The following is a 27,350-nucleotide window of genomic DNA, read 5'->3' on the forward strand; positions in this document are numbered from 1 at the left end:
AGGAAGTCTAAGTTCGGGTGAAACCGAACATTACCTACCCAGCTGTACACTTGAAATGCCGTTGTTGTTTGTTTTGTGTGCTTAGTAGCGTTACAAGGCTGCGCAATAATACATACATAGACATATGGTTCTATTCTGAACTAATTTTTATTCGAGTTATGGCTCCCGAAACATATAAAATTGCTTAGACATAAAAGGGGCGGTGCCACGCCCATTTTTTTAATTTGAAGTTTTTCCTATTTATTGTTATAAATCCACTTGGGAAATGAAATACCATTGATCTAAAGCTCTTTTTTTGCAAAGATATAGCTTATTTTATTCGTCCACGACCCTTTAAAGTCTTATATATCACAGTGGGTGTAGTCCTTAACCAATTTCGTTAATTTTTCTTCAAAGCATTCCTTATAGCAAAGGCAACATCCTCTCTGCCGGATTTTGTTACGATAGGTTTAACGATTTTTGATTTATGATCAATAGTATTTCTAAAATTGATTTTATCACAAGTAGGCGGTTCCACGCGTCAAATTTCAAACATTCAAGGTATATTATTTACTAAATAATCAGGTTTTTTGTGTTTTCCAAAACGTTATATATATAAAAAAGGGGCGTGGTTATAATCCGATTTCGCTCATTTTCAATACCAATCTATTCTGGGTCCAGATAAGCTCGTGTACCAATTGATGAAGATATCTCAATATTTACTCAAGTTATCGTGTTAACGGACAGGCGGACGGACGGACGGACGGACATGGCTCAATCAAGTTTTTTTCGATACTGATGATTTTGATATGTGGAAGTCTATATCTATCTCGATTTCTTTATACCTGTACAACCAACAGTTATCCAATCAAATTTATAATACCCTGTGTACAAATACAGCTGGGTATAAAACCAAAATAGTAAGCCGCATTTGTATTGGTATGTGTGAATAAACGAGCGAATAAAGTAAAAGCAGAATAAGAAAACAGCGTAATAAATATGAAGAAGCACAATAAAACATGTGCACTTTTTTACAGATATCTGTCTACTCTACAAAACTTAAAAATATTTTTTTTTTATCGAAGTGGTTTCATATGAAGCCGCGCTACAAAAGTGCACGCATGAAACGAAAAAATATATTGAAGCCGTAGTCCTTTTCAGTGTTTCTGTTTTTTTTTTCCTCTTGTTCGGGTCGCAAAGTGTTAACTACAATGGCTGGTTATTTTCTTGAAGGAAGGTTTGCCAGCAATGGAAAAAGCAATAACTGTAAATGTACAAAGTCTGTAAACGCATAAAGTTGTGGCCCCTTGCAATTTGCTTTTTTTAAATAACTTCAAACTCAAGTTAGGTAAAAGCTTAAATTAAAAACCAAAATTTTTTACCCACAAAAGTAGGTGGTGACATCCAAATAACAACACAACAGTTCATGTTTAGAAAAAGGCCACACTAAAAAATAAAGAATTGTAAGCGCAAATAAGTAAACCTGATGGTAAAAAAGTGCTGCCTCTTGCTATACATATTTGTTCACATTATGTGCTTTCACAGAATAAATTCCAGTATATTTATGTGCAAACTTATGCAAGTACATACATACATACTCATACGACAATTATCAATTCTTTGTTTTATCGGCCTATTTAATAACGGATTCAAGATTCGATTCGAGCTCAAGGCCAGAACAATAATTTTTATTATAATTATTTTTATTTTTTTTGTTACCTTCTATTCCAAGCATCTCAGTGAAAACTCACATACCTTGCGCAGACTCCCTTCGGAGTCGGCGTAAAAGATGTAGGTCCCGTCCCGCCAACTTGTAGGAAAAATTAAAAAAAGTAGTACGACGCAAATTGGAAGAGAAGCTCGGCCTAAACTATTTTCTGATGTACATATATCGACCCTTGTATTTTTCCCCCCGCATCGATCCCTAATTGACTTCTCGAGACGCTTTTAACTTTTTGTAAGAGTCAACGGTCCTCGGTGCTGCACTAATTTATTTGTTTGATTTGCATCCGACGCAACATTCCCAAGGACGGTATAAAGTTTCTTGTACGAGGTTGAAGTTAGGAAACTAAACTGGTTACCCGTTAACTTACTGCGATTTTCAATAGCTCAGAGATTGTATATATTCAGAAATAAACACCTAAAAACTTTTCCTAATAAAATTTTCTTTAAATTGAAGAACATCGTGCTCCGCCTATCACACCGACGATCCTGGGTTCACGGCCCGGGCACAGCAGCATCAAAATTTAAGAAATAGTTTTTTTAATTAGACAAAAGCTGGGTCGCCATTGGCAAGCATTCCGAGTGTATCTCTGCCGATAAAAGCATCTCATTGAAAACTGTTAAAGTCTGCATTATCAACTACAAACCTCACCTGAAGAGGTCGCTGGTAGAAGACTCGCTGCAAGCACTCGTTGCGTTTTTTTTTTCCTTTCTTGGACTTTGTTCCATCATACGGATCCGTTAAATGGCATCAGTTCCTTGGAGCCTATAAAAGGGACGAACAGCGATAGACTCGCCCTTATTCTTTTACCAGCGATCCATCAGGTGAGTGTTTGCCAATACATTTGTATTTCATCCTTTTACATTTTTAATAAAGGCCTGTGCGACAGGCTATCATATATATATACATATATACTTCATATCTTTGGATATTTAACTTATCTGTTTGTTGTTGGACAGCGAGGCACAGCTGGTAAGTTTTCCGTTTCATTATCGCGAGTTTCAAGAACCGGCTCCCCATAGGGTCCCCGTTTCCGGAATTCACGAGGAATTCCGGCTTCATTTATCCCCGCTCGAACATGGTCCTTCGAGCCGGATCTTGAAACATTTTTCATTTTTTTGGTAATAAAACCTGCTGCAATTAGTTTGTCCTTTTTGCCTATACGCGTCCAACAACAAAAATTCATATCTTTTGTCTTTTCCAACAATGTTGCTTTTTTAAAACCTGTCCACCAACAATTGCCAAGTCCCATTGGAAACCAAACAAACACACCATACCAAAATCCATTGTGAATAAGCAGTGCAAGTAAGAAGCTGCTTGTTTACATTTGGTTTTTGACATTTAGAAGTTAGCCATTGGGAAAACCGATTTTGGTAAGTTTGCTGGAGAAAAACCACAGTAAATTCGTGGTTTTTTATTGGAAATTCGGCGGCCGCGAGCACCAGCACATCTCCAGGACGGCCCAGGAAAAGGAAAACACCGGAGCAACAGCGAAGTGTTGGAGGAAAGCACCCAAAAGAAGGTAACATTTTTACTTGGAAAAAGGTAACGTAGGTATTGTACTTTTACATGTACATATATTAAAAAACTAAAGTAAAACGCATATTTTTTCTTGTGAGTTTGTGTTAGCATTACAGCCTTCCGTACACGGCATATCCTAAGTGTGATTCACCGGGAAGGGGTCCAGTGAAAGACAAGAAAAGCGTAACAACTAATTGAGCGTTGACTAGTTTGCGCTCCGATACAACAAAAGAGTGTGGCCGCGACCACAATTAGAATACCGGTGCGATAAGGCTGTTAAGCGAACAGTCCCCACCAGTGGCCACGGCATAATAAACCTTAGAAGATCAGATTAAAAGTCCCTGAGTAGCAGGGCAATAAAGTAGAAGTGTGTGTGTGCAAAAGTCCCTGAAAAGCAGGGCAGTGAGTGAAAAAAGGTGCCTTAAAAGAGGTTTAATTACCCCCAAAAAAAATCGGTGAGCATACTAGGCCAGTTGCGAGTGAAAGTGATTCAAAGTCCCTGAGTAGCAGGGCAGTGAGTGAAAAAAGGTGCATTAAAAGAGGTTTAATGTACCCCCAAAAAAAATCGGTGAGCATACTAGGCCAGTTGCGAGTGAAAGTGATTCAAAGTCCCTGAGTAGCAGGGCAGTGAGTGAAAAAAGGTGCCTTAAAAGGGGTTTAAAATACCCCCAAAGAAAACGCTGAGCATACTAGGCCAGTTGCGAGTGAAGTGCAAAAGTCCCTGAAGACCAGGGCAGTGAATTGAAAAAGGAGCTTCAAAAAAGTGTGCACCTACCCCCTAAAAAAAAAAGCATACTAGGCCAGTTGCGAGTGAAGTGCAAAAGTCCCTGAAGAGCAGGGCAGTGAATTGAAAAAGGTGCTTCAACAAAGGGTGAACCTAACCCTCAAAAGAGGTGAATATACCCCAAAAAAAAAAAAAAAAAAAGCAGAGTATCAAAGTAAAAGTGTGTGTGAGTGCAAAAGTCCCTGAAAAAGCAGGGTAGTGATTCCACAAAAGGTGGTTAAAAGAGGGTGACAGCCACTGAAAACGCTCAAGAGCATATTTGACCGAGTGTAGCATTTTTTTTTTGATAATCCAGTTTTTAGAAATTGAAATTTGTTGGGTTAAAAATTGAAGCTAGGGCAACTCGGCGGCAAACGAGGCTGTCAGGCAACATCAACCCTCCCACTACATCCAGTAAAACTATACGGAGTCATCAAGAGGCAGAAGGTCAGCCGTCCAAGAGTTCAGACGGTCAGCTCTAAAACGAGCATAGATAGAAGGAAGACGTGTGGCAGTTACAGGCCAGGTAAGTAACTTATCCTGAACTCACCTCCCCACGTCTGTCTGTGTAGGTATTGGCCCATACGAACGGCCCACCGCTTTTGGAATCGGGTAAGCAGACGAGCATCATCTCAAAGGCCCTCACGCACGGCCCGCCGAATTGGAAAGCAATAGTGTAGCGCAACCTTTTCAAGGCCCAGACGAGCGGCCCATCGCTTTGGATAACACGCAACACATCCTAAAAGGCCCACACGAACGGCCCACCGCTTTGGGAATCTGCAAGCGCCGCCCAAGCAGTAAGTCGACAAAACGTTAGGCACTAAACGGGCGAGTTTTTTTTATATACTTTGCCTATTTTAAACAGTTTATTGGTACTTAGTTTTAGTAACCCCTCAAGTTGCGGCGCAGTACTCCTCTCTAGCTTTCCACCCCTCAGCAGCGGTAAAGGCAACTTTCACACCCACCCTCCTTACGTACCCACAAGCGGAATAGTGATACATAGGTTGACCAAACCCCCTTAAGTTGCGATGAACACCGTCCCCCTACGCAGGACCCCTAACTCACCAGTTTGTAAATAGCTATTTATCAGGGTCCCTGAACATGGCCAACGCACAGGATTTCTCTCGCGCTTGTGATGCACTTCTGGAGTTTGAAAATCGGTTCAACGAATCTCCAGGGGCGCATCACACGGTATTTTCCTTAGAAATTCAAAAGGAGGAACTTAAGGCCCTTTGGGATACAGTGAAAAACTCTTTCAGCAGCTATTCCCGAGACCTTAACGACGACGATGACGGGGCCGCGGCCTTTCGAGAAGCGAAGGTTAAATACCAAAACTGCTACACAGCATATCTGACGTGCGCAGCCCTGATGGGTGAGACCATCCATAACCTCACCCTCATCCGTCAACCCTCTTCCACGGTAAATCACCTCACACACGAGCCTGATTTGACGGTGCGCTCCAGCGTTAAACTTCCACCGTGCGACACCGAAATTTTCTATGGTGACTACACTGCATGGCCATCCTTTCGGGATCTGTTTACGGCCATATATATAAATAATACGCGGTTAAGTGAAGTGGAAAAGTTATACCATCTAAATCACAAAACTCGGGGGGAGGCCAGGGATATTGTGAAGAAAACCCCACTCACGAATGAGGGGTTTGCCATTGCGTGGCAGAACCTTTCCGATAGGTTCGAAAATAAGAGAATTATGATCAATTCTCAGCTGAAAATATTATTTAATCTGCCATCTGTGACAGGATAGCGGTGAACTGAAATAAAAAATTTACAGCGATCTGTAAATAACTGCATCTCAATACGGCAGATGATAGAATCATGTGGAATCTAGCGATAATCCAGCGGACCTGGGCAGTCGCGGTGTGACTCCGCAAGAGTTGGCAGGTAGCACGCTCTGGTGGCAAGGCCCAAGATGGCTGAAGGCGCCCCCATCGGAGTGGCCAAGCAAAACAGATGCCTTGTTTATGGAAACGGACCTAGAGCAACGAGCTGTCCGAGCTCATACCACCAGCGCTCAAGAACTTCCGGATATTCTGGAGCGATTTTCGAACTTTTCTAGAGCCCTCAGAGTCATCGCACGGATCTTCCAGTTCTACCGCAACACGCATCCTGTGCATAAGTTAACCCCCCGCAAGGGTTCCCCAGATATCCCATCAGAAGAAATTAAGATGGTAAAAGCCCGGCTTATTCGTTTAACGCAGAAACGATGCTACGCTGAAGAGTATCGGATGCTAGCTTCAACTGATGCCGTGAGCTCAAAGAGTTCCATCCGCACCCTCAACCCCTTCCTCGGGCGGACGGAATAATGCGCGTGGAGGGAGATTGGAGCTGTAGACGATACCCTACAACGAACGTTGTCCAATTATTCTCCCATACGACTGCGCGTTTTCGCGGCTTGTAGTATAATTTTCCCATTTGATTTCCCTACACGGGGGAAATCAACTAATGCTACGACTTTTGCGATCAGGATATTGGATCGTGAAGCTAAAAAATGTGATAAAAAATATAATAAATAATTGCAAAGTTTGTCTCATCTACAGGAAAAGGACACGTGAGCAGTTGATGGCAGCACTACCGCCAGAACAAACGGAGCTCTGGCGACCCTTCACTAATACCGGAATCGATTTCAATGGTCCGTTCGACATCAAAAATTATACGGGCAGGGCATGCCTATTAACGAAGGGTTATGCCTGCGTGTTTGTTTGCTTTGCTACGAAAGCAATACACTTAGAGGCAACAAGCGATCTATCGACAGCCACATTTCTGGCTGCATTTGCGCGGTTCATATCTCGGCGAGGCTGTCCCCACCAGGTGTATTCGGACAATGGGACGAACTTTGTAGGAGCAAATAAAGCATTAAGGCAAGACTTTCGGAATTTCATGACTGCAGCTGCTCGGCATACCACTATGTCATATGCCCCTCAAGAAATCCACTGGCATTTTATCCCACCAGGAGCACCCCACATGGGGGAACTATGGGAAGCAGGGGTGAAGAGTTTCAAAACCCATTTCCGCAAAATTTCCACTACCATGCGATTCACAATGGAGGAATTATCCACTCTACTGGCTAAAATAGAAGCCTGTCTGAACTCGAGACCGATCAGTCCGATGTCTGACAACCCCGACTGCATTGAACCCCTCACCCCTGGACACTTTCTGATTGGAAGCCCCATACTCGCGAATGCAGAACCAGAGGTTCAAGGAACACCGATGTCAATCGTCAACCGATGGCAAAAGCTCAAAGCTATTCATCAAGGATTCTGCCAACGATGGAAGGGAGAGTACTTGAAAGAGCTACATAAGAGGGTTAAGTGGCAACACCCCCAACGAAATCTTGAGGTTAACGATCTAGTAATTATCAAAGAGGATAATTTACCCGCTAATGAATGGCGACTTGGTAGAGTGGTGAAGGTTTTCCCAGGCCAAGATAATCGAGTACGGGTGGTAGAAATACGCACAGCCCGTGGTGTGATTACAAGGCCAATAGTTAAATTAGTCCAACTGCCTATCGAAATCCCTAAGTAACCAATTCTCTCTTTTCAGCTTTCTTTTTTCTTCTTTCTTTTTTCTTCTCTTAGATAAAAGTCGTTCAAACCAAAAGGGTCCGAGCCAATATTAAAAACACCCATCGATGCCCCGTATGTCAGCACAACCACCGACTTCTGTTCTGTCGCCAACTGCGCCGTATGGAACCAGAGGAGAGACTACGCGCCGTCCTCCTCCGCCGCCATTGTGCCAATTGCCTGTCACCGCGCCATGTAACGCGCAATTGTCCGTCAACAGGGCGATGTGACCGATGCCATGAGCAGCATCACAGCCTTCTCCACCTATGGGAGACACCACGGCGAGAGGATGACGTGCCACAGGGCCTTGACGAGGTGGAAAATCGGCCAAGTCAGCGACCGCGACCATACCGGACTCGAGAGCTGTCGGAGTCAAGTGGAGAAATACTGGAGATTGATGCCAGCGATGAAGACCTCCAGCAGATAAATGCTCTTGTGCCAGTCACCGCCGAAACACCGGTACTCAGACCACCCCTGTCGGGTATCCGGTCCATAGTTTCTCGGCCGCCTCCTTCGCCCCACCAGCGTCGAGCACAGCGACACCAACGAAGGCGCGTCGCACAACAAGGTCCACCCCGAGGGCTAAGAGACGCTCGAGAGCGAATACAATGGGCTGCCAGAAACGCTACAGGGTTTTCTGTCCTTATGCCTACCGTGGTGACCAAAGTAATGACAATGGTACGAACTCATGCAGTACGCGCGATCGTCGACCTTGGACAACCCATATCCACCATATCTCGGGGCCTTGCACAACGACTCCATCTGCTGCCATGGAATGAAAGGGAACACTGCGGCCTTACCTTGAAGGGTCTGAATGAGAGGGTGCAAATCCAGGCAAAGGTCCTTGGGAGCCTCGTAAGGAGCGCCCCTGAGCGTACTATTGATGAGCGTGTCGCCGATGATTTCGACAACCTGTGCCTGGCAGACCCCTCATTCTACCGCTCAAGCGCAGTGTCTCTGATTCTGGGAGTAGACGCGTGTGGAGCCATACTCCGCCCTGGACTTAGGCCTGTAACCCCGACGCGACCGCCTGCTCAAAACACCGTTTTTGGATGGGTCATATTCGGAGTAACCCCATACTGAGCTGGCAAGCAAAACCTTTAGCGCTAAGAAAATATGAAGTTTATACGTAATTGAATTTATAATGAAGTTTATACATTAATATTGAATTTATATTGCAGTGATGCTGCAAGGCGGGCGGCATGTTAAAGTCTGCATTATCAACTACAAAGCTCACCTGAAGGGGTCGCTGGTAGAAGACTCGCTGCAAGCACTCGTTGCGTTTTTTTTTCTTTCTTGGACTTTGTTCCATCATACGGATCCGTTAAATGGCATCAGTTCCTTGGAGCCTATAAAAGGGACGAACAGCGATAGACCCGCCCTTATTCTTTTACCAGCGATCCATCAGGTGAGTGTTTGCCAATACATTTGTATTACATCCTATTACATTTTTAATAAAGGCCTGTGCGACAGGCTATCATATATATATACATATATACTTCATATCTTTGGATATTTAACTTATCTGTTTGTTGTTGGACAGCGAGGCACAGCTGGTAAGTTTTCCGTTTCATTATCGCGAGTTTCAAGAACCGGCTCTCCATAGGTTCCCCGTTTCCGGAATTCACGAGGAATTCCGGCTTCATTTATCCCCGTTCGGAGTCGGCATGAAATATGTAGGTTCCGTCTCGCCAATTTGTAGTAAATATGAAAAGCAGCATGACGCAAATTGGAAGAGAAAAACTCTTCGGAGGTTATCACGTCTTACATTTATTTGTTTACTAAATTGAGGAAAATGTTGATGTTATGAGTGAGAATTAATTTTTGTATGATAACTTTAATTAACTAGAGAAAAAAATTGTCTTCATTTTTTTCGATCAAGAATACTTGATTGCGTATTTCTCACAATATTTACATGTACGAGTTAAAAATAAATGTAAGGCGCGATAACCTCCGTAGAGATTCTTCTTCTTCTTCTCTTCCAAATCGTGCTCCTTTTAATTTGTCCTACAAATTGACGGGAGGGGACCTACATACATGTTTTATGCCGACTCCGAACGGCATCTGCAAGCCAGTTAAGTTTTCACTGAGAGCTTTTCATGGCAGAAATACACTCGCCGAGGGGCGACCCCGCTTAGAAAAGCTTTCCTCTAGTTGAAAAAACTTGTTTCTAAAATTTTTATGTTGCTTTGCCAGGGGTGTGAGCCCAGGATCTTCGGTGTGGTAGGCAGAGCACGCTACCACCACACAACGGCGGCCGCGATGTAGGGTGAGCTCGGTGAATAAGGGTGTAAAGTTATGGACCTCGACTAAAAATCCACGGTCGTGCCGGTTACACCATAAATCGCATTTTTTCTTCAATTTCTGGATTTTTTAAGAATTTTGTTTTTAGTGCAGGAGATTTATATCTTCAGAGTCGTGGTGCTGTTGCAAAATCAATTTGAATAGAATTTCCTTTTCCTTGAAGTGCAGGGTAGCATATCTACTGATTTTCATGACTTCGTGTAATTAAGTCCGGTACAGTATATGGCCTATATTCTGGTTACATATAATTTAATGGAAAAGTTCCCCACATAATGAACCCCAGTTTTCATTATTATAAGTCGCCAAGGTACGTCGTGTGTTATATTTTACGTATAGAAAGCATCACATAAATGCTCTGAAGATTCCATTTCCATAAAAAATATTTTGGAACCATCGCCGACTAATGAATACTCCCCTTACACTTGGATATTTTAGATGAAATCGGGCCTATGTGATACCTTAATTTTTTTCGATAGATACCTTATATAAACTTGGCACATTCAGGATATGCTTTTCAGATCATCGAAATCCTCTCTTAAAATCACTTACCCGAACCAGCCATTCAAATTTTCGAAAGTTCAACTCGCTGCCCGGTTAATTTTTAGGAAACATTAAAAGAAGAAAGATGCAAATTGGAACAGAAGCTCAGCCTATAATCTCTTCGGAGGTTACCGCGCTATACATTTATTTTATTTTACTCCTTAACTCGTCTTTAAGAAGTATACTGGTACTCCACAACTTATCCTCATTCACAAAAACATAGTAAAATTTTCAATTCAAAAAATTTCTATTTTTTCCTTCTCGTAAATATTATTACATAGGTTTTTGAAATTTAAAAATTTTTCCCTACGGGGTGGTTTCATAAAAGCGTTAAGGTTGCATTTGAACATGATTCAATCACAAGAGGTTTGCTCCACAGACAAATTTGTTGACAATTGCTGCCATTTTGCTCCCAAATCGAATTGACATCCGTTAACTGTGTTGTTTCTTTGTGAATTTTCGAAAAATATAATAGTAGAAATAAGAAGCAATCAGTTTACAAATACCGGATAAGAACTGAACTGCATAATTCCTTACACCATTTTTTTTAAATTTTATAGTGAATTTATTAACTATGCCTCGCTCCATTAGTATGGCTGAACATTGAACCTAGGTAATTTTATGAAAAGTGAGGACACCAAGAAATCGCGCAATTGCGTAAACCTATGAATATACGAAACCTAAACTAATTCAAAATTCATCGTTCAACGTCAAAACCTCGACTATTAAATCGATTCACGTAAAAATTTCTTTAGTAAATAATGGAGATGCCATAACGAAATGTATTCATCTGGCATGTTAACTTATTCAGGTAAAAGTCTAGAACAGGAGTCTACTGCTAATACGCGTCCAAAAGTATCGAGAGAGGTGACCTCGACAACAATAATCCGAAGTCGGAAAAGATAAGTTGTATCTCTGTCCGGAGATATTTGCAGTTGAAGTTGGCAATTTCCATGTGGTTGTTGTAATGTTTTTGTGCACTGAAAAAGATTTTGTGTATAAAAGGATTTTGCACGCATTTAATTTTGATCCCACCTCATTGGTGGACCGGCCAGGGTAATTTTTTATAAGCTCGGCTGAAGGCCGCCAACGCAACCCGGGGTTATTTTTCGGTTTTTCGTCAATATCTTTTGAACGAGTTAAAATTTTTGTTTCCGCCTTCGAATTATTGTTATCGAGGTCAATACGCGTCTTTTGACACATCTATCGATATTTTTAGGCGCGTATTGAAAGTCAACCTTCTGTTCTATTAATTCCGTATGTTCGGAACATTCGTTTCCATTTAAGAATTTGGAGAATCGGTTTATATTTGGAATATTTTGTATATACTTATTTGATAAATTCGAATCTCGTGAGGTAGTATCAAATGAACGTATTCCGAATATTCTAAATTAGCGGTTTATCCGGAACGTTTCCATGAATACTTAACGGAAAAGAGCTTTCCGAAATTTCAGAATAAAAATGTGAATACTCCCTGTATAGCAGGACAGCACAAAAGCTTACCTCTTCTGTCAAAGTCAAGGTAGGAATTTAAGGTTCTAAGACAATAAGCAACTTTCTTTTATTTTTGTATTTGTCAGTTCATTGCGGCTGCTGAGTAGCGTATCACCCCATGTAGGCTGCCTGTTCAAAATCGTGCAATCTCAAGATAATTTTCAAAAATTTCCCAATTCAAGATTTGTCACAAACCGCCCTATATTAGTTAGATTGAAGAACGCTTCATCTCATTAACTCCCTCTTATGACAAAATGCATTGAATTTATGCTCATAAAGGGAGTTTTTGAAACAAATTTTGAGATAGTGCATTTTTGAATAAAATTCTAACGTACGGCATTCTTCAAACAATTTCTGAAAGAATGACCAAACCAACAAAACTTTATCAATTCACGAAATATTTAGTAAAAAATGAATTATTTCCCCACAAACTTTTGGCATTTACAAATTTATTACCACTACTAATATACTACCAAAGATACTTTTCTACTGCAATTTTCACTGAATTATTCCGTTTTCCTTACTTCGTAAAAGCAACCCGTCCAGATTTTTCAATTTGGGAGTGTCAAAGATCTGTCATCATTGGAGAACAAACCTCTAGTAATTGAATCATGGCATTTGAAAATCATTAGAAAATTCCATATGATGGTTACGTATTTCAAAATTTTCTTAATTTTTTTCCCATAGACCCTCCGCACTTCAAATATGCTTGATTTCGTGATACCCGGCACGATCCTAATTTCTGTTGCAAAGTTGTTTATCTATATCTATCTATATGTATCTATATTTAAAATAACCTTGACCCTGTGAGTAAAGACTACGAAGCGCTGATATTATTGATTGAATCGCATGCTTAAAGCAAAGTATGAAAAAAAAAATATAACAAATATTCTAAAAAATATATGAGCCGTTTATTTTGAAAGTGGCATAGGTCATTTCATGTCGTTTAGGTTCAGTGGTAATTTGTTTGTATCTCTCCTCGCCTCCAGTTTTTTAGAGTCCAATATCCAAAAGATGCAATTCTTATTATTATTTTATAATTGTAGAACCATCTATATATGCATTCGTTCAAAAATAACAATGCATTTAAGACCATGAGTTGGAAATGACTTATGCCACTTTCAAAATAAACGGCTCATATATATGTACATGAAAGCCAGTTTCTAAGTTGATATAGCCAACATTCGTATAAATGTAATAATATGTATTAATTTAAACACGAATTGATTAAAAAGTTTATTAAACCCAATCTATGACACATTTTGTTTATGAACAGTTAATAAATGCAATTTTGTATAAAAAACGATTAGCAATCATATAGTAAATTCAAGCTGTATAAGCAATAATTTTGTTTTTTTTTTCATCAATCAAAAGTCATTCACACACATGCACATATGGACAAGTTTAAACAAATATGAATAATAGTACTTAATAAGCATTTTATTTCTTTAATGATTGTTAGTAGTAACAAAGTGCAACAAAATGTGGCACTAGTCAGAATTTATTATATCTACTTTATGTGGAATTTTTTTTTTATTTTGGCTGTAGGGCCTCCAAAAAAATAGAACTGCAAATTCATTTACTTATACAAAAATACAAGCTTGTATCGCATAAAGCCAAACAAACATGTTCTACTTAGTTACATTTTTCATTAGCGAAAATAATTAATTAATTTTAATCTAAAAGCATACGCTTTGCCGCTGCGGATCGTGCAAAGCAATGAGATTTTTTTGTTTAGTGCTTTGGCACCGCGCCGATAAAACATATTTGTCACGATATGTACAGCATCGAGAAAAACAATAGCACTTCGCCTAATTAGTCTTTATGCTTTCAGTTGTGTAAGACATTGAGTTTAAATGGGAAACTTGCATTATCCTTTCATAGTAAAATTATAGATGGAGAATTATCCTAAAATCATTTAACAGCCAAGACGGGTTTGTCCGTTGCGCTTCGTAATATTCCCGCGATAGGCAGTTGCCTTGTCTGAGAGCTTGGTTACTAATAAATCGAAGAGATGATTCTGAAAATCCTGGCAGAGTCGTTGGCTTAGCTCATCGTGAATTGGAATAACCAAGATGGCAGTAAGTTTAGTTCTGTGAAATGACAAATTGAGAAAAAAAAATTCATATAAAAATGTATCCAAATGTATGATTTTTTTAGTATAGCACTTCACAGAACCAGATTTTTTTTTAGTAAGGACTACGGGAATCAAACACCCCACCTATTACGCAAAGTGAGCACATGATCAAGACAGCAAACATGAACAAATGATACACTAGAGTTTAAAGAAAAAATATATATGAAATAAAATAAAATTGAATATAATGAAATAAAATACAATGAAAACAATTTATAATAAAGGGAAAAAATAAAAAAAATGTTATTAAAATAAATTAAATAAAATTAAATGCTATTAAATGGAGTTTAGGGAAAGAAAGAAAATAAAATAAAAAAGGAATAAAATTAAATTTAATGAAATAAAGTGAAATAAAATTTAAAAAAATTAATTAATATTTCACAATACATAAAATTAAATTTAAAAAATATTAAATCAAACAAAATTATTTAAAATTAGATGGTCTTAAGAAAGAAATAAAAATAAAATAAAACTAAATAAAATGAAACGGAATAAATAAATAAAGATAATAAAATTAAATAAAATCAAAAAATTAAATTAAATAAATAAAGGAAATGGAAGGAGCGAAAAGAGAAGGAAAGGAGAATAATAGAAAATAAATTAAAAGAAAGAAAATAAGCGAAAAGGAATGGAAGAATAACAATTTATTCTTGCATTTTATGGTCAGGAGACACCCAGTATCTTGGTGGAGTTGTTCGAGCTGAACGTGAATACCTCAGATTAACATATTTCAAGCCTCGGTGAAATCAGCCTATTCATATTGGAAGATCTTGCATGGTAGGGGATAAGTTTCCCGAACATAGGTAATTCTTTCATGTATATCTTTCTGGGGGCTATTATTTTTTTCGATACTGTACATATGTTTTCAGAGAAAATTTCACTAAAATTTTACAAAATTTCTTATCAGCTCACCACTTCCACACCTTCCCAGCTTCGGTTATTATGCAGTGGACGTACCCAGGCACTGTGACATTTATACATACATATTTCATATAAATTTGCTCTACTTTTTCTATAAACATAACTTGTTTTGCAGATATTCCTAAACACCGTCGCAAAGAAACGTCATTTCCCACAATAAACTCAAAAACGGCAGAAGTTTATCAGGTGACCGGCCGGGTAAAAAATATAAGCGCAGTTAAGTCAATTTGCATATACTACATAATACATACCTTCTTTATTGCGTTTGTGCAAATGAAAACAAAACAGAACGAATATAAGATGAAGCAAAAAAAGTTTGCTGGAAATTCAACTCAAGTAAAAAACAAAGCTGAGTAAGATATTTTCAGAACCATAAGGCGAGAATTCGACCGAATTTCGTGCTGTAGCGCACAATGAAGAAACCGTCTCTAATTCAATGCGGGCAATTTTCGTAAAGTTTTCAGCACACGGTGTTATCTTTTGATTGACTTTCGTAGACGTTATTTGAACTAAGTCCTTAGTTTTGCTCATTTATTTTGAACTATTTTGTTTGTACAAATCATTTGCAAATTTGTATAAAAAGTTTTTACTCGTGTTGCAAATATATTTTGTTTCGTTGTTCGCTCTTAAGTCTTTGAACAAATATATGTACCAACCAGTTTAGCAACCATTATCGTGTAACGATTCTTATTGGGACTAAGTAACCATTTGTAGAATATCACGTCAACAAAATTCGGATTGTATGTAATTCGCTTTGAAGCTGAAATCAACAACTTCTTCCTTAAAAACTGAGGCATACACTCATAGGCAAAACAAGATTTTGCAATTGAGAACAAATTTTGTGTGGTAATATTAATAACTCTAGTTACTTATACTAAATATATGAAAATCATTATAATTCATTCATTTTAAAGAAAACTGTTTCCTAATAAAAAAATGTCGGTGGTCAAAATAAGAGGCAGAGCTGCTCAACCCCTTTACACTTGTAGCACTTTTTTGTTTTGGCCCGAAGAATAGATATAGATACAAATATAAAAAAAAAATTCATAGCACTCCCATATAAATTCGGTTCATATGAAAGTGCTTGAATTTCACATAAAAGTGCAAAGAAAAAGCCCTTCCATATGAAGCCAAGGCCATGGTGGACTAACCAGGTAAAGTAAGCCGTCAATTATCTCGCTATGCATTCTTCTTGGTTCTGTCATTCGGCTATTTGAAAATTTTTCACCAATGTTGTCGCCCGAATAATGTTGTTTTTTGCTTTTTTCATGAGTAAAATATTATGGCGAATGTTGACATCCTTATGCTGTTAGTAAATAACCACAACAACAAAAACAGCAAGCAGCCACACTTATGTACAAGGCAACGAAGAATATTACACACACATAGCCAGCAGTCCGAACTTCGAAGTGAAGATATATCTCACATACACACATGTAGTTATCAGCTAAGAGCAGAAGTCGTTACTCACACATAGGCACGTATATAACTAAATAACCAAGCCGTAGATACAGCTGTTCTAGAAGGTAAAACGTCTAGACCTTAGGAGAAATATGCGAAGGAGGCAACAGAGACTATAAAAGCGGCGCAAGCTGAGGAGTAACTAATCAGTTTAATTTAAACTATTATTCTAGCATAATTGCACTACTCCCAAGGTAGTCTAAATAAAGACCATTTTGCAATACTGAATATTGGAGTTATTTATTCGACAGTTCAGCGATTCAAACGTTAGCAGAAGGTGTATAAAATAATCGGAATCCCCCAGAATTCGTCACAATTTGATAGTTTTAGTACTTTTTTCACATAAACTAGTAGGTGAAGTGAAGACCGATTTTACTGGATTTAATTACAGAGATTCATCACTTGGGTATCTTTGGTGTTGTCTTCCATAAGTAAGGCCGTTCTAAACTGCTACATCCATAAAAGTATGCTTAATTTGTCCCAACTCATATCAACTAAGGATATCCAACTAAAGCGCTACTGAAGAGGAATGTTTTTTTCATTCCTAATACAAGAACACCAAAACTGTCGTATTACACCTTATTTATGTAAAAACTTCGCTAAAACAATGGAATTCTAAATAAAGTTACACAAAATTGTAACTCACTAATTTAGAATATATTGTAACGAATTTAGTGAAACTTCGCTTATTTTACACCTTCTACTAACGTTCGTATCGCTAAATTGTTGAATAAATAACTCCAAAATTAAATTATGCAAAATGGTTTTTATTAGACTACTTTGAAAATATTTCCAATAACACTTGTACTTCGCAACTGATAGCGTTCTTAAATCAAACTGATTCCCCATGCCTCAGCTGGTGCTGTTTTTATACTCTTCGGTTTCCTCGTTCGCATACTTCTAGGCGTTCTCCTTCTAGAATTTACTACTTGTTTACCAGCTATAAACTACAGATGCACGTTTATAGCTTCTCATATGCGCGTGTATATGTGAGTGATACTTCGACCGATTATTGCATACTTTTCTGAGTATCTCAGATATATGCATGTGTTTGTGCATATCTCTCCGCTTCTTGTATGTACATATGTGTAGATATAATTATTGATTTGTTTATGTAGATACAAGTGACTGCTTAGTATCGGCTTAGAGATGATAGTATGCCTGAGTGTTGCTAATATTCGTTACAATATGAATGCGGATCGATCGGATCAGCATCTTCAGGTTCTAGGCCAAATGCCGCGGGCTAGTATATCCCCTGACATATTTTAGTAAATAATAACTTGGTAACATTAGTAATACATCATGACTGCAACTGTCAGGAGTTTTTGGGGGATCTTCTGCCTTATGCCTTAGAAGGGCATATGTTTTAGTTCCTACACTCAACGACAAATCAACAGAGCAGATGGCAACATCGATGCATTTTAGGGATGAAGATACATTTAAAAGTATTATAATCACTTCCAAGTGGGACTGTAGAACTTTTTATCAAACCCGAAGCCCATTTAAGTGCGCAAAGTTACTACAGTTCAACTAAATAATGAATAATGAATAACACCTCTCTCTTTTATTTCCGGTTTTTACATGAAAGTTTCAACTGCAGTTGAAGTTGAGGTCCGTTTACTTTAGACGCATTCATTGAATTTTTTGATCCTCACAGTTTTAGTTTATTTTTATTTTTATTCGATGCCAAAAGTAATATAAACTCGCAATGGTCCTGTGTTTCCCTTCTGCATTGGCGTTAGGTGGCGCTGATATGCTGAAAAAAACAGTTTCTGCAATGGCTTTCGTAGCAAGGTATTTATTTTTCTACTCCTATTTTTTCAAAGCGGGTAAAAATTGCACCGTCTTCTGACCGCTGAAAATACAACACTAAACTTCACAAAAAATTGGCGGTGCACCACAAAAAAAAATTAATTTTTTTTCGATTTTATTAAATCTGCCACTTATCTACGGCAAATTTACGGAAAATTCACGTGCAGGAATTTTTTTCCTAACTGGTCTCGTAAGGTGGTTTCCGAAAAAATGTACGCTAAGTTCACTCAAGGTGGCGTGCCACTCGAATTATTTCTCGAACTGATTTCCAAAGTGCGTTGCTTCAAAAGTGGCCGCTAACTTCACGCGAAGTTGGCGGTGCATCATAAAAAGAAGTTTTTTTTTTTTGTTCGAATTTATACGGCAAATTCTTGTTCAAGAATTATTTTCCTAGCTGGTCTCTAATGTGGTTTTCTGAGGGTAGCACGCTAACTCGATATTTTCTAAAATATAGTCGCGGCAATTTTTTTTGTTTCACGGATAAATTACGGCAAATTCACGGCAATTTACCCCATAGTTAATTTTGTTTCCACATAAAAGTTGTTTTCCGAACTTCTGAGAAATGTGTTGTTAAGAGGGACGTATCTCACATATTCTGTTAATAAAGTCGTATCTCAAGAGACCGGTTGAAAACGTTGTAGCTGAAAAAATTTTTTTCTTGTTAAAAAAGTTTGAATTTTACTCAATTTATTTTGTTTGTAGATTTTTAAATTCATGTTACATACATTACATAGCTAAATACGGCCAAAGTTGAGCACTATTCGAGACAAATTTTGTGTAGATAATTATTCGAATTAAAATTTATATTAAGAAAACTATTCAAACTTAGTTAACTCATGAATAAATTTTTGTAGCTACTTTATGTTTGAATAATTTTTTTTTTAAACTCGGTCTATATATTTAAATATTTAATAACAAAATAATTGTGTATGTTAACTGAAAAAAATGAAGCGTTTCTTTCTTATTTATTAATTATTCGAATAGCAAACAAAATAATTTATTAGCCACTCAAATAAAATTTCTTTTAATAAAAAAAGTTCTCTTTATTTGTGAATAACAAACAAAAATATTATTTTTGTATTCGTTATTCGAATACATTTTGCCCATCTCTGACTGAAGCTGGGTTTTTCAGAGCGAGTTTAAACTCCAGTTAAAGTTGACTAGAGTTTAACCTGCCACAGCGGCCGCTTAAGCTAGGATGAGCAGCAAAATTTTATGTTATCGAACTAATGAGTTTAAACTCACACTGAAAAACTGGGCTTTATGCCATCAATTGTTTATTCTCAGGATCGATTTTAGTTTATTTATTTAGCTTATTCGAATAATCGCAGCTCAACGGTTATTCAAATAGATACTTCGATTATTGTATAGAGTAATTATTGTTTTTTGTTTGCTTTTCTAAGAAAATGAGGGTAAAACAAAAAGTAAGGAGTGGCACTTTGTTACGAAGTTCGGAAACCAAAGAGAAAAAAGGGCTAATCTCGCTTTTTGAGAAATAAATCAGGACACGAAGCATTCGTCTTTGTTTTGGCATTGTAAAAGTGGCATTAGCAGCCTTATTCCGACCGTTACCGGTAAATTGTTCATGTAACCGCGATTCTGATCTCCATGGTTATACTGTCAAAAAACAAAGATGCGCAACTGAGAATGAAATGAAAATGTGACTAAATTTTTGTTCAAAAGTATTAATATTGTTTAGAAATTCGTGTACATTAACATATACACTCTTTTTTGTTCAAACAAATATTTAGAAAACACGTGCAATTTTGCGCGGCAACGAATCGTTACCAGCTTTTTTGCTGGTAACGTTGTTATCCGCAATAGAATATGTAGTTGTTTTTCATTTTCGTAACCGGTAAAAATAATGTTGTTACCAGTCTAGATTAAGGATGTAAAAGTAGTAAGATAATCGAGGTGGAAGATCGCAAAACAGCGCGAGCAGTAGTTCAACCTTTGCATCGCTCTAAATTAATGATATATAAAGCGAATTCGCTTAAAATTTGTATGTGGACTAACTCTGGAGTCGCCAAGAAAGATTTTGAAAAATGAGCCTGACACCGCCCCTTTGTAGTCTCATTTTCTCATCACAATTTGCAAGCAGTAACTGAGGAAATAATTGACTGATCGAAAAAAATTTCATGGAGATATGTATGTATGTCGTTTGGTTTGATCTAGGTGTCCAAGATGTTTTTATAATAATGCTTTCGAAATTTTATCCAGATAAGAGTTCAATCTTCGGTACAGTCGAAGACAATCCTTTCGTTACTTAATTCGTTAAGTTTCGTTTTGAGATGGACCTATTTTCTAATACCAACTAATTTCTAACCCCATTTAATTTGGTGCGTCCCTCCCACAAATTGTCTAATAACTCAACTGCCGGTATTGAAGAACAGGTCAGCTAAATATTTGGACAAGCATTTTAAAATACACTAAACTCAAACATGACTGTGAAAAAAATCCTACTCTTTTGTGGACACAGTCTAATGTATATACATAATTCCAATCGATGAAAAGAACGATGTTAACAGAAGACGATAGAATAAACAGGTAAAACAACACGTGCGCAGGTAAAAATTCAACGGCATAAGAACGACATAGAGAGACGCGCAAGTATGAAGTAAAGGCTGAAACCGAAAGTCCCCATGTAAGATCGTATGACGGAATAATAAATTGATAGGTAGATACATAATAAATTTGCTAAGTGTATGTTGTATGTATGCATTGCATGTTCAAGTAGCAGACGACCATGAAAGAGCAAAACTGAAAGAAAGGAGGACGAGGAATACAGACTACATGCATACACAAGTATTTACATATGGATAATTTGGCTTACTGTTGCTAATATTTGGTTGAAGTTATTAGAATAATAAATAGGAAACAGTGCTTTAGAAAAAGAAATAATTAGCAGTGGTTTTTAAGAATTTAAAAAATTCTAAATTTAAAACTTACAGTTTGCACAATAATGTAGATATCAAAAAAAGGAAATCACGGCTTTATTTCGCCAAATCGTTGATTAGTTGCTGGGAAGGGATTGTCCGCTATCAGCACACGTTTTGCACAGTGACTCAAAACCGTTTTTCTAGCAACTTTAATTTTTTGGTATTTTATTTTTTATATTTTAACACCACCTCAAATTTGGTCAGTATGAAAGGGCAAAACATTAATAATTTAGATTTTTATTTGAGCAGGATAAATCCAATCCATAAACACACACAATTCTCGTCTTATGAATTGCGATTGGCTTTATTTAAATTGTATATTTTCTTCTTTGCTAAAACAAATGATTTATAGATATCGTATTTTAGTAAACAGATGAGCGCAATTACTGTTTGGCTTTTTCCACAAATTGGCAGCTGACCGATTTTGAAGTTGATAAATGTCAAAGTCAAAACAAGAGAGCAGACAAATGGGGAGGAAAATGGTGCTTTATCTTTGTGTCACACCTGCGGCATGGACATGCGACACCCAATTAGATTCCGAGCTCCTAATCGACGATAGTACACGATAAATGAAAAAGTAATCACGACAGGACGCGCACTCAAGTAAGAACAATCGAAAGGATTCGAATGATTAAATTATTAAAATGCGATGCGTGAACGACTTTGATATCGGTTTACGCGCATTGACAAATATATAGACACATATACGAAATTGCACAGCACACGTTGGATGCACACGCGCGCGCGTATTTATGAATACTTGTATTTTTCCGTTAAAAAAATTTATTACAACAAAATACGAGTTAAAATAAAAACAACGCGAAAGAAAACGATTTACAAATATAAACAATTTTCAACAAGGAATAAATTGAAATGACAATAACTTTTCACTTTTAATATTTTTAACAATAAAAACAAAAGTGCACTGTATTTAAACAAAAAAAAACTGTTGTAAAACTGAGTGGTTTTTTTTTTAATTTTGAAGTTGTGCGTTTTGCACTCCGATATCAAAGGGATCTTGTTAACGATCTTATGCTGTTCACTTACTATAATTTCCGCGTATATCTCGATCACTGGCACTGTCTTTGCAATTGTTTAATTAAAATTTCACTTTTATTTGTATTTTCTGGGTTTACAATATGTCTTCTTTATCTTTTTACAGACACACCGACGAATTCTATGTAAAAACTGAGACTGAGATTCCGTGTTGTTAAAAGCATATGAGGAACCACCACACAACGGCAACGGTGGCGAAACACCAACAAAGAAGAATAAGTAACAACGGCAAGCGTACGATCAACAATTTTATTGTTTTTTGTTTTGCTTCACCCAAGCAACATTTCCAAGCATAAAAGCTAAAGCAGATGTGCAGCTATTCTGCTAGCTTTGCTGCTGCTCTTTTGCTTTGGAGACACATGTGCAGTGAAATCTGTCTGTCGCCTGCACGAAGTAACTTAATTAAGAGTTGATTACATCGCATACTTAAATCATTAGGGAGCTGACTCAAAGATCTGAAATTTCGATGTAACAAGTACCTCCGGATTACTCAATTTAATACCTACTGAACTATATACTCGATTTACTAATATATCCACCATTCAGCGAGCTTTGCAAAAAATAAAAACAAAACATTGGCGCATTTGTAAAAGGCATATATTTCTCACGTTTTCTGAACATTTTCCAAACTCAATTCACCTTTCATACAAACCTTATAACCTCTTAAGCGAAATGTGATTTCTTTTGTGTTGACATAGTTGACATCAATTTTATAATCAATGTAAGCATTACGAAGAAAATTCAAAGAAAATCCGTACACAATTTTTTCATTAGCATTAATATACATTTAAGCACGCACGTCGTCGAAAATATGCTGCTGTATTAGTATCTAAATGTATACACACGTATCAATGCACAAATTGAACACTTTTTTGCACGCAACTATAGTGTGTCCACATACGCAAAACACTTTTCAGAAACTGATAGCAATATCGTTTCCTAACTCGATTTTTTGGGCCATAAAACACTTTTTTGTTGGGACATTGATGAACTAATTCAAAACCTGAAAGCATTAGGAACTCATTTTTATCAATAAAAAATTCTGCCATCCACTAGGGATGCTTCTTTTAATGATCGATCTGCAACTCTAAGAATCTATCTCGTAAGGATGCTACTTTGCACTTTAGATAGTAGTTTTAAACTGAAGAAACTTTGTGCATTATGGATTCTGGAAGATTCGAAGGTATGTTTTGTTTTTTTGTTAAGCAACATCTCGAACACTCGTCTTCCCACTGCTCTTAAATATTAAGTGAATGATGTAATAAAGTGCGTCGAAAGGAGGATTGGTTCCGTGAATTACAATTTTTTTAATTAGAACTGCCTTTTTCCTCATCCTGGTTACTAGCTGCCAAATTTTTCGGGCCAAGTAAGTTATCTGGACACATCACTTAATTGAGAATAGGTTTTATACTAGAGTCAAATACGCTTTTTTGACTATTATTAGACTCCTATGAATTGAAAAATTGGTGTGATATATATGGGATATACGAAAGATTGAACAATTCCCTAAATTATACAAGGTCCAAAAGCTACCGACCTTACTCTGTACTAATAAAATCAGTAATCGTTTTTTTACCGAAAACTAGCTTTACGAAGCGAAATACCATACCATACTAGACCTAGGTTCAAGACGCTGGAAAAGGGACATTAAAATACCAACAGTACCTATCCTCTACCTGCTTGGTGTAGGCGGATTATGTCCAGCGTATTAAATACGATATTTTTGCTGTTGGAGCAACCACCCGTAAGACACTATGCCCTATTGGCGTATTTTTCCTCTTTTATAAGAAAATACCATACTCCAAAAATTGTGTGAAAGAAAACTTTAAAACAAGTGGGGAACGTTTATTGTATTATTATTTACAAAATTCCGTAGAGAACACGGTCCAGTGTACGCAAATCTCTATATTTTCCGTTACATATTGATAGCGTACTAGATTTGAGCTTGACACCATTTTATCCTTGAAGCATTCCGTCCAAAAATTCATTGTTCAGTGTAAAATATCAAATCGCCTCAATTTCTTCAATATCGTTAGTTTTACAGCTGAATTCAGTAAGCCGTCTCTAGTCACTATTAGAGACTATTTGGGGTGAAAATCACTTTTGAGACAATTTGCCATTCTGTAAGCTGTCTCGCGTCTCCAGCCTCATAAAAACAATCACTAATTTGTGAGCTGGGCCGGGGCAGATCACAAAAGTGAAAATTTCAGAAAAAGTATGAAAATTATTTACGAAAAACGCTTTAAATATATTTTTTTATTCCTCAAATTAAAATAAGCATAGAAAAATTTAAAAAACAGAAAATACTTAAAAAAAACATCTAACTCTATATGTGGCGCCGCTGAGATTCGAACCTACACACTTTGGGATTTTCTATAAAAGTTGTGAACGGCTTCTCAACAAGCTCAGCCACAATACCACCCAACGTTATTTTCACAAAATGCAATGCTATATTATTTTTTCAATGTATGAGTAAATTGTCATTTTGATGAATTTCGTTGATATGGTGAATTGTTTTTGTGACTTTCGTTTACTGAATGCCGAAATCATCTCAAGTCACAAAAATTGTCTCTAAAGGAAAATATCAAATTTAGAGACTTGAGATAAGACCGAATTACAGAATTCAGCCGTTAATCGATGAACATTTCAATTGAGAATGCAAATGCAATCTGGGTATTTCAGTATTTTCCTTTATTTGTCGTCTTCTCATTCTCGCGGTTTGCTATCCATTTTATTATTTTCATAACAGTGTTGCCGAAAATGCGTGGCAGCATAAATGCACCAAGGCAGCCAGCAGGAAAACATACATATGTAAGTATGAACCAAAAAAAAAATTGGTTTAAGCTTTAGCAAAACTTATTGTCACCCTTCATTGCGGTATCCAGACCATAAGAAAACGATCAAGATTTTTTTTATTTTTTCCTTGTACCTAACAGCTCTGACACATAAGCCCTTTTTCATATAGATGACTTTAACACAAGCTTATGCATTATGAGTAGATTGCACGTATTTTTATGGAGAACGGTAGAATGAGCGACACTGGCGCCGTCTGTTATTGAAAAGTAGCCAGCTCCCCAATTTTGTTCCAAGCAAATCATAAGAAGAAGAATTTGACATTTGCTTTGGCTAACGGTGTTGGCACACTTTGCAAGTGAACTTATTTTTCCTACTGGTTGGGAAATTTTCTAACATTTTTCATAATTAAAAACAGCAATATAACAATCGAATACGACATAAAATATGTTAGCAAGTAAATTTGTTGTATAGGGAGAATGTTTACAACAGTGTTTCGCGAAATTTTGTATGTGAATGGGCAAGGCGTAATAAACTTCAATTGCCAAGTCTGAAGTTCCTTCATATTTACAAACGCAACATCTTGGTTGATTGTGGCGATTTATTGGAATGCATAAGCTTGTGTTAAACGCATCTATATGAAGAATTTCATTGTACCGCGGCCTTAATGGTCGAATCGCTAAGAACTTTTTCATATAAACGCGTTCAACGCAATCTTATGCATGATAAGTAGATTACACGTATTTTTATGGAGAACGGCAGATCGAGCGACACTTGCCTCATTTGACATACCAAATTGAGCAATCTTCAACTTTTGCTACATTTGCTGTGGCCATGGGTGCTTTTACACTTTGCAAGTGACAATATTTTTCCTACTCTTTGGTACTTTTTTTTAACACACGAATAGGAGTCACAATATGTTAGCAAGTATTTTTTTTTTGTATAGTGAGAATGTTTTAACAGTGCTTTGCGAAATATAGTATGTGAATGTGCAATGCGAAATAACTTTCAGTTGCCTAGTCTGAAGTTTCATTATATTTATTAAGGGTAAATGTTATTAAAATAGTACCTATGAAAGCTTTTTGAGGAGCATTGCAGAGTTAGAGAACACAACATTTTTGGGTTATTCAAACAAGAAACTTTCGCTCAGCGAGTGTACTGAAAAAGATCCAAGAGTCGGATTGTCCTTTTGATCACAATTGCTGAAATTTTTTGGACGAAAGTTGTTGGTGAGCTGCTGGACGTTATTTTCTTTTTTTATTTGGAATACCTGTAAAAAAAATTGACACGGGAGACAATTACTCAGTTCTTGCAAATTGCTTAGCGTCGAGTAGACTTCTTCTAAGTTCGGATGTGCCGATTTTTTTAATTGCATGGAAATAACTGCAAGCTTATCAGAAGCCAAAATATCCCTTCATAAACTTAATATGAGCAATGTAAAAAATCTACCAAAATCCATTCAAACTGGTAGCGGCAAGAATGCACAAGAATCAACGAATGCTTAAGAAAAACAAATTGCAAAATCCAATAACTGAACCGAATAAAATCGATAAACGTTTCAATGTAAACGAACGTCTGAGTGATATTGTATATTTACGATATTAAAAAGCGCCTTAGAAATATAAAAGTAGAAAGCCGGTAGGTTTTTCTTAAAGGCAAAGATCTCCATTTTCTGAATTCAAAAGGTAGCCAATATTAGGCTTCATTTCGAGTACCTATATCGAAATATTGGTAGATTTTTGGACCTTGGTGGAACAACAAATGGTAGAAAAAATATTGTTAAAAAGTAGATCTGACAATAAATGATAAAGTCGGCGTACTTTCTTAGCGATTCCTAAAAAATAAAACCATTTTTGCTAAACAAAAGCGTGTTCTCGTTGAGTGCCATTAATGCTGCCTCTTCGTAGTTTATCTTGTCACTCATTATGATATTAAAAGTCTCCAAATGAGCATGGAGTGCCCGTAGTATGCAGTTGCCAGATCTTAGTCAAACGATCAATTTGTAGGATTTTTACGAGGTAAAAATGCTTACATATTATGTATCAATCCCTCAAGCCATAGATGAATGGATTTGCTACTCTTTGTTTCGTGAGAGCCAAGGCGAATTCAATAAGGTGGTGTTATCCCGTCAGCTAATTGCTTCTTCTTGATAATTTTCCATACAAAGCCTTGTGCAACAAAATGTCAGTTAATCGAAATCTATGAAAATTTTCTTTTGATTTGGCATTCATCTGCCCGGCGAATTGATGGAATTCGCTTTGGCACCACCTGGTATAGATTCGCCTTGGTAAGAGCGCTGTCAAAATGCACATTTTTGTCAATGATGC

General features: G+C 37.2%; 1 protein-coding gene across 2 annotated transcripts in view; it reads right to left on the reverse strand.

Moving 5' to 3' along the window:
- Nucleotides 1-22,417, reverse strand: part of heph (polypyrimidine tract-binding protein 1 heph) — a 973,663-nt gene extending 951,246 nt beyond the window's left edge. The window contains exons 1-2 of one of the 2 annotated variants that reach the window (XM_067760373.1): nucleotides 22,222-22,417; nucleotides 21,185-21,506 (exon numbers count right to left, since the gene is read on the reverse strand). The gene's annotated coding sequence lies outside the window, so the exon portion shown is untranslated. Of the gene's footprint in view, nucleotides 1-21,184; nucleotides 21,507-21,678; nucleotides 22,131-22,221 lie in introns of those variants that run through there. The other variant, XM_067760374.1, reaches the window with a different exon arrangement.
- Between the last annotated feature and the right edge of the window lie 4,933 nt (nucleotides 22,418-27,350).

Source organism: Eurosta solidaginis, chromosome 1 (genome assembly GCF_040869045.1).
Source record: "Eurosta solidaginis isolate ZX-2024a chromosome 1, ASM4086904v1, whole genome shotgun sequence".
Taxonomy (NCBI): domain Eukaryota; kingdom Metazoa; phylum Arthropoda; class Insecta; order Diptera; family Tephritidae; genus Eurosta; species Eurosta solidaginis.